General features: G+C 28.9%; 1 long non-coding RNA gene across 2 annotated transcripts; it reads left to right on the forward strand.

Moving 5' to 3' along the window:
* Positions 1-475: 475 nt before the first annotated feature.
* LOC111041000 lies at positions 476-6254 on the forward strand. Of its 2 annotated transcripts, XR_002605266.1 has the most exons (9): positions 476-1345; positions 1636-1948; positions 2317-2396; positions 2458-2579; positions 2647-2866; positions 3206-3323; positions 3569-3676; positions 4604-4720; positions 5526-6254. It is a non-coding gene; the product is annotated as an uncharacterized LOC111041000 (long non-coding RNA). The 2 variants fall into 2 exon arrangements; XR_002605265.1 differs by lacking the exon at positions 3206-3323 and having other exon boundaries at positions 485-1345.
* Positions 6255-9608: the final 3354 nt, after the last annotated feature.

Raw genomic sequence — 9608 nt, forward strand, 5'->3', positions numbered from 1 at the left:
ATGTCACCGATGGGCGATGGCGGTAAGTCGCGCGTCGTTGTGAGACGCGGCTTGCCGGTCGGCGTGAGGTCGAGTGCCAACTGTCGCAGGGGGGTCAACGGAAAAAAAGTATTGAGGCAAGAGTCGCCACAGAATCAAGATTTTCAAGAAGAAAAATTTGATACGTATCCGATACGTACCGCCTCGTATCGAAGTCCGAGTCCGATACGGGTCGGTACGTATCGCTTGTATACTGCACGTGTAACTAAAACTAACTTGAACGCTTAAAATTGCCTCGATACGTATCGATACACTCCAAATTCTTCCTTGAAAATCTTCTACTTTACCCACTCAATCGTAGATAATGTATAAAATACCCGAGTAAAGTACGAAATAAACGTTTTATAAATAGTATTTTTACTTTATCCAATAGGTACAGGTAGTGTACACATTACCCGGATAATGTGAACACTAACCATATTTTGTACTTTACCCATAACATATATACGTATGCGCCATGCGCGCAAGGCGGTTTTAATCATGCCGCGCGAAGTAATTTGAGTTTGGCGAGCTGGTAGTTACCCTGTGACAAACTTGAGGTGGTGTTGCACACTTGCACAGCAAGTCGGGGGATATTTTCGGTTTGCGAAGCGGAGCGACGGCGCCGAGGAGCGTAGCGACGAGTGCCGCTAGCATGGCATCACTGTACGGTGTTTTTTCAAATTGGTGGCCCACTGGGGGAGGTGTTGCATAGAAAATCGAGGGATATTTTCCTTAGCGAAAGCGTCGCTCCCCCTATACAGTAGGAAAAAACATTTTTACGCCGGATACATGGCAAAATTTTACAATACCTATCGATATGTAAATAAATGATAATGATCATAACAGAAATTTGTTTATCTTTTTTTTGTTGCACGAGGCATTATAGAAGTGTTGCGCGCATGCGTATCAACGTAAAATCGCAAACTTGGGATAGCTATAACTTCCAAAATAATGGTTTCCGCAAATTTTTTTTGGCACCATCGTTCTTAGCTCGTCGAAATACGTCTATTTCGAAACAAAAATTTTAAAAATGTGCTGGGTTGCTAAAGTAAATTTGTTCCACAACTTTGGGAACCTCTGTATTACATTTCTATTTAAATTTTAAATATTTTTTCGCCTTGTACGCGAGTTCGGTAGTTTGCAGTGTTTGCAGTTTGCACGTCGCCGTCATGGTGTTTTTATTTATTTTAGTAAAATCGCAGAATAGGTTAAATTTAATCTATTCTGTGGTAAAATGTTATCTAGAGTCTGGGCATTTCATGTTTTCATTAGAAGGTTAAAAGTCCAGCATTCGAAATATTACAACACTATTACACTGATTTCGGTGAGTACTGAGTGCTTTATTTTGTACATTGTATAAGTCACAATTTGTGACACATGTTTCTATAACTATTTCAACAACTTTATATGTGGATGTACCTATTATGATTGACAGAATTATTATGCGGTATGCACACATAATAGAGTTGCTTATGATATTGCCTCTACTGCCATAAAACATAAGAATTAATATATTTTTAAAGGTTTTTAAGTTTTATTTTATAATTTATAAATAATAATTTCTACTTATTTTACTACTAATTTGGTAATTTTTATTGTCTCTTGGTTTTTCAGCCGAGTATACTGCCTCATTCTCATTGCTATGTACATTACACATATATCAGTTAAAACTTCAGTTGTATGATCTACACACGGAAAATACAAGTTTAAATTCTAAGCACAGAAGAATTCTTCAAATGTGTTATCAAATAGATTCGCTCAGTCTGCATAATTCAGAAAACATGCTTCAAATGCTTGCATAATTTGGAACAAATTCTGATTTACTTGAGTTAAGAATCCTCTAGTTTTGAAATTGACTAAATCTGCTGCTGGATTGGATGATTTTCCTTTAGGAACTTGCAAACTGGATTTCCAAACTTCACTTTTAGTATGTTTTAATTGTCTTTTTGTTATTATATACCTATGACACATAGAAAAACAATATAGAAGATAAAAACATCTAATATTATCGAAGTCTGTGTATGGTCATTAGGCCATGAAACTTGTTGTTTAATACCAACGAACCTCTATAATGAGAGTAATATAATTTCATGGTTAGGTTTATTAATATATCAGAATTCTACATACATTTTTGAATATTTTAAATTATTTACCCCTAGTCAATCTTGATTCAATTTACTGGTTAAGACATAAGCAAAACCACAATCATTCAGAAAATAATTGACCAAGTCTAAAGTTGACTTCAGAGTTACTCTTGAATCTTTTGCTGTATTGTTTTGTTTCTTATAATTGCAGATTTTTATGCCGATTGATCAGTGTCATGCCAGAAGATAAACAATATTCTTGTAGATTTAGTTTTAGAAGGCAAATTAAGGGTAACATTTATTGTAATATTTGTACAAATAAAACTAGTAAAATATTTTTTGACTATTTCAGTACATTAAAAACACTAAGTGTTCAGCTGGAGATTTTGCTAAAATATTATAAAACTATGATGTATCTACTGTACCAAAATTAATACTGTTTCGTTATGGTGGATAAAAAAAATCCAAACACTGGTACTTTTAAATTTATCAATAGCTAAAATGTAGAAATATTTTATTTATTGTTTATTTACATGTTTAGCTAACTGAAGATGACAAAACAAATCAAAGTCATCTTTAAATTCTGCTCCCATTTTGCTTTTTGTGGAAGGATCAAAGTCTGAGCCAAATATAAGTTCAGTACAACAATTGTAAATTTACTTAACGAAATTGGTGCCAAATTTAGTACATTTGATATACCACAAGATCAAGTTGTTTGAGAAAAATTAAATACTTATTCCAATTGGCCAACATATCCACAGGTAAATATAGCAAATTAAAAAAGTATTGCAACAAACAATTCAAACCTTATGGTAACATTCCTTAAACGAAAGTTGTGTGAAAAACATTAATTTGTCCTATATTTATATTTTGAATATATTATTTTTAGTAAAAATAATAAGAAAAATATATTTGTTCTATTAAAACAAACTATATTTTTCTTTAACTACAAATTCTTTCAATAACCATCAATGTTATTATTTCACATCTACCAGCGGTCCCAAGACGGATTACTTTTTTTTTTGTTATACATTTCTTTATATTTGAACAGTGTCAACAAATTGTATGATCTTTCTATACTCTGTTCAAAATAAGAATAGGTCTATATGGCTTGGTTCTGCTCATGGGCAAGGGCTTCGTTTCAAAGCACTGGCCTCACCCGTCGACTTGGTACTGGAAGTGTCTGATTGGAGCCAACAAAAACTGGTTGACGCCGATGTATGTTCTTATGTTAAACAGAGTATAAGTAGTTTTTGTAAATGTTATGTTCACTACTTTATACAGTATACAAATTACAAATCTTAATGCTAACATAATGGCAAATATATTTCTGTATGCTAAATCTTGTTTTTCTTAAGTCGTACATTTATTGTACATTTCATATGTTATTGGCTACAAGTTACTTGCCTACTGCCTACGTATTTTGTAGATTTCATTTAATATAATTGCATAATTATTTCTAGGTATTATGTATCGACAAGACCACAAAGAATTAAAACCATTGAAAAAACCAACTTAAACTCTCATGCTATCTGCAACAATCACATTCAAACCTCCCTAACCCAAATCATGTAAGTTCTGTATAGTGTTAAAATTCCTATAATGTATCACTTATTGGTAGTGACCAATGATTCATTGTTCAATTTTATTGTAATAGTAAATGGTGATAAAATTATTAATTCATAATACCTACTAAAAAGTTTATTGCCGGGTTGCATGAAAAATGTATTGATTTAATGTCAATACAATTTAATGGGCTAACCATAGGCCACTAAATCATGTTTAAGAGGATTCTACCCACATGTTTGTTGTCTCCGTCTTACCAACTTACGGCATAAATGTTTGTATAGTATGCTGTGAGTTTTGATATTAGAGTGAATTTAAATATTATCAAACTTTTAGGTAAGAACATTATCTTTACTTAAGCATCGGCGGTTTTTCAATATTTTCATTTTCAAGCAAGATACGATTATGTGAAATATCAAATCAAAAATGCTCATATCTTGTTTTAAAATTAAAATATCCAAAAATCCACCGACGTTTAAGCATATATAATGTTCTTACCTAAAAGTTTGATAATACTTAAATTCACTCTAATATCAAAACTAACGGCACACTATGGAAACTAGTGAACAAAATTGTTCTATGTCGTACTTGTGTATAAGACGAAGACAACAAATGCATGGGTAGCGTCCTCTTAATAGGGACTATTAGCTCACTATTTGTTTGTTAAATGTCTAGTGATAACTCGGCATTTATGTTTATATATTTTCTTTCTCCATAAGGCATAGATAATGATAAATTATACAAGTGTACACTTTAAGTTCACTACTAAAACAAAGGATGTTTACTAAATTATATTGAAACAAACTATGTGTTGAGCTTGAGGCTATGAATAATATTGATTGATTGGGTTTTCGCATTGATTTTTAATGTAATATTGAGTCATTAATATAATTTTCAAAATATTTTAATTGTATTTTTTTTTTCAATTTTAGTCAGCAAGATACATTAACTGACGTAAGAATGTGTATCCAGGCCAATTAGGATATTATTCTGTTTGGAAAAACATCTTCTGAAAAAACAATTCCTACTAACATAATTGTTTATCCGAGGTAATCTAGAAGAGTTTATATTTTACTAAATCACTATACTGTGTCACTTTATTGTTATAAAAGTTATTTTTTCAATATTACCTAAATTATTTTAGTCAGTATATTATGGTCTTAAGCACTGGGAATCAATGCAAATACACAATTATTTGATACTGCTATTAATTGTGTTCATAATTATTTAAGTTTTAATTTAACCAAATGAATTTTTTCATTACATTGTTACATAGTTAAGACTGGAGATTAAAATAATACTTTATATTTTACAATACTCTACACCAGTGGTTCTCAACCTGTGTGCCGTGATATTGAATCGGTGTGAGAAATGTTATATGTGTAGATACTAGATAACTACTGTCTGTTGTCGAAGATGCTGTGGTTGTCAATTGTGCGAGTGTGCCGTGAAAACTTGTGATGTATGATAGTATGCCGTGAACCATAAAAGGTTGAGAACCGCTGTTCTACATTTTATTCAAGAAAAAAGAAATAATATAAATTTTTATGTTCAATCAATATTTAATACCTTATGTTAACATCCATTTAATTTGGAATGGATTATAATCTAAAGTGAAGTGTATTTTACATTGTACCCTCTTACATACATCTTTAGTTTCATATGTTTAACTATATATTTTATAATTCATGTGTACCTATACTATTTTCTATATTTGTATTGGTTTGCTCTTCCAGGCGTTATCATAATTAATTAATAAATAATACTTCATAAGTGATGGTTATTTTACACTTTGATGTATGTATGCTTACGTTTATAATTTGTATGTGATTTTTGTTTTTTTTTTTTTGTTAGTGTCTGCAAAGGAGAGCTTCCAGATAAACTAGAATAATAGTGACTATAATAACATAGACTACTCAATAGAGATGTGTTGATCAAACTAGTTGAATTGAACGATTTGCTATAAAGTACTATTGAGAGTACTATACTATTCAGAACTGAATCTATTTCAAATTGAAATCTTTGACATGGATTCGTCAAACACGGCGGTTATGTTGACTTTATATTCTTATAATAAGGTCTTATAATCTCAGAGGTGTAGCAAGATTCATCAGGGTTTTTTGCCATTTAACAAACTTTCTACCTTGTACATTTCTTCACACTCCTCCACTATAGACATTCACAAACATACATATACAAATGTATACATCAATTATTTTATTCTATTTTTAAACAAGTAATAATAATTATATTAATAGAAATATTCACTACATTAATAATTATTACTTATTAGTTATTAACATAAGTAAATTTAAATTATAGTCAATAACTGTTTTTGACGAAATATTTGCTACCAACAAAGTTTTAGTTATATTACATTTTCTATAAGCTAAGTATACAAACATTATTTGTTTTTATTTTTGGAAATATTCGTCTTCAAGTTAGATAAAGATAGTCATTTTGTTAATAACAGTTCACTTCAGCTACTTTTGACAGTTGATGTACAAAAACGTACTGTTTTATAAAACTAAATTACCTTATCATCCCACAAATAAATAAATAAATAAACATTTTAAAAAAACAAACAAACAAATTTTATATTTTTTTGAACTTTTTTTTTAATAGTTTTAAGTTTTACTATTACAGCTCCACAATTATATAAAACAACATGACTGGTAACAATAAAATATTTAAAAGAAATACAAAAAATTAGAACAGCAATTAATTTAAAAGTAAATTATATGATAAAACCAGCCTCCAAAATAAAATTAATAATTATATTTACGACTATTTCAGAATTGGAGTTGAGGATGGAGTAGAGATTAAGGGGGACATTGATGGATTTAAGGGAATTAAACAAAATAACATGTTTCGCATGGAGAGAAGGGCAATCAAAGAGAAGGCGACGGAGATCGATTTTTTTTTGAACTTTATTATTGTTTTATAATAATTAAACTATACATTAAATAATTGAAATTTGTCTTAATTATAGATAGGCATTATAAAATAAAATAAAAAACTTAAAATATAACTTAATGAATCAATTTTTATTTTCAATATGCTAAAATATTTTTTAGAAAATACAATTTCCCTAAGTGATTGATTCGCCCAACTTAAAGATTAAATTATAACATATCACTGTCCAGCCAGTTTTTTGGTTTAAACCTGGTTTTATTTTGTATTCAAACCTAGTTTGCAAGCATACAACTTATATCAATATATGAACTAGAAATAATTAATTTAATTTAATTTTGTATTATTATAATCAGAAAGAACTCTTAGATAAAGAACCTTAGATATGAATAATGATTCAATTAAAAGAACTTGTCATGGAGCACAAACAAATGAACAAGTTATGATTCAATGGTTCACTGAACAGTCTGAACCAGTTCATTTAATTGAAAGATAAATCACTGAATCAGTTCATCAAAATAAATACGTCCCATCTATACCATCTAGACTACTCACAATGTATTATTCAGTACATACATGTAAGGTTATATTTTGTTGATTTAATGTATAGTTGAATGTTTTTTTTTTACTTGTATTGAATGACAAGTCTTAACGATAAAATATATATAATTTTTTCTTATAGATGTATAAAATCACAGTTTTATAATAATTTATATATTACCCATGTTGCAAATGTTTGATAATGGAGAAATTTGGACGGTCTGTTTGCTAAATGAAGCTGCGAACGTTTGCAATGTTAACCTAACGAAAATTTATATTTTATACACAATTATTATAACTATTTTTTTAAATTTAAACCGCATAGTTTTTAGCCGAGTTAGCCTGGATTTTTACATTCATGTTTATATTGTTACAGATACATTTGTACTTCATTCCCATCCTTTATCATAAAACTTTTTAAGTAACATGCATTTTTTTTAGTTAACAATTAATTTTTTATTATTAAACCCATATGGTGTAAGTTTTACACTTTTCAATGTCAAAGCAAATTTGTGATATAATGCATAAGAAAAACAAGTATATGTATATTTAATATTTATATACATTATACTTTTATAATTATATTTTATAGTTGTATATTACCCTATCAAGTATATTATATTATGTGCAATACATGTCAATTGAATTTGGGTTTGATTGTTTTAGTATTAAATACGCCTACATGAATATAAAACTTAAACCTAATAATTTATTTAGTGATGATATATAAATGTAAGTCTTATATTTTAACAGTTTTGTATTATATTTAATGTTCATAATTGTAATTTTCTGTTAAAAAAAAACAAATACAAATTTTAGAATTAATTGTCTTACCTAATTTAGATATTAAATAGAGCAATGTTGTACTGCGCATAAATTCAAATCCACCATTGTGAATATAAAATTAAGGATTAATTAATTAATTAGTATTAAAATGTAAATTAATAACATTCGAATGAAATATGTACGCAAATAAAGATATTTTCATTTTCTGATAATATTTTAATGATTCGAAATTTTTCTATTTACATAATATATTTGAAGGTTTTTATTTAAATTGAATAAATATTGTATTTGTTATATTATTTTACCTACAAATATACATTATACTATATCCACGAGAATTTGGACGAGTTACTCGATTCAAAGTATTAATTAACAGTGGAGTAGCCAGAAAACTGGTGGTCCCCCATCACTTCGACCAGTGACCATTAAAAATAAAAATAAAAATATTGATCAGTATCTTAAGGAGACGACGCCGGACGACGTACAAATGTCAAATCGCAATACATATTAATCAATTGATTGTAGATCAGTGAAGACTATAAGATAGTGGCTGCCTTAGAAATAATAACCATAGCATGTGCACCAATAACTGCGTACTTACAAGTTTTGATAATTTATTTTTATACCTATACCTAGCCGTTAAAAAACAATGACGTATGTAATTAGATACGATACTATACAAAAAATAAATGCACAACTGTATATTTTGTTCATATTTCAAAACAAATTATATTCAACATAAATATAATTTAAATAATAAAAAAAAAATTTCAATATTTATTTGTAATGTAAAAATAAAGGTCCTGCTGCAGTGGCCCCGAATGGATACGGTCTTGCTAATAAGTTAGGCACCTAAATTATACTAAAATACATTGACAGTTTTCAACTAGGTACTTACAACTTAGGTATGAGTTACAGTTACAGTGATATACTGAACTAAAGTTAAATATTTATAGAACTTGTAAGCATCAGATGTTCGTGAGAAAAGTATATGATATATATATGTTATAAGCTTATAATTTATAACTAAAATGAAAAGGTGCTTAAATTAGAATCAATAAACATAGTTAACGTCAAGATAGTACCTACAACATAAGTTTTATGCTGAAAAGATCGTCCAAAATATGCTTGCAGTAGAATCGTCCTGATATCGTACAAATCTTATAATTTGTATACACTTTTATTTTTCTGGAGCCCAAATCCACATCGTGCCTCACTCAAAATTACAAATTTTGAATCTTTGATATCCTTTGATATCCTTTCGATCAAAATTTGTCTGGAAAACATACATTTTGATGTTCTATGTGCAAATTTACCTTGATATCGTATATTATTATAAGTACTATTTTATGTGAGGTGCTAAATTAGATGTGTGCTATCAATTAAGGAGGATATTTATTTGTTATGACCATTAATGAGATAATTAGTTATTGATGATCGGTGGAGTACGATTGCGCGCGTTTTACCTTTTTTTTTTACGTTTTACGTTTTACTTTTTGGGCATACGATTGCGCGCGGTGCCGGAATAACAAATAATCATGCTTTTGCCTATTCAAAAGCGTACGATTGCGCGTGAAATTGGATGCGACGTTGCCAAATTATTATTTAAATATAAAATAATTATTATTATAAAAAAAAAACAAATTTTTGACTAGCCCAGTGATATCTTCTAAATTCAATTTTTTAGGTCAAAAAATT

This window comes from Myzus persicae, unplaced genomic scaffold, assembly GCF_001856785.1.
Source record: "Myzus persicae strain clone G006 unplaced genomic scaffold, MPER_G0061.0, whole genome shotgun sequence".
Taxonomy (NCBI): domain Eukaryota; kingdom Metazoa; phylum Arthropoda; class Insecta; order Hemiptera; family Aphididae; genus Myzus; species Myzus persicae.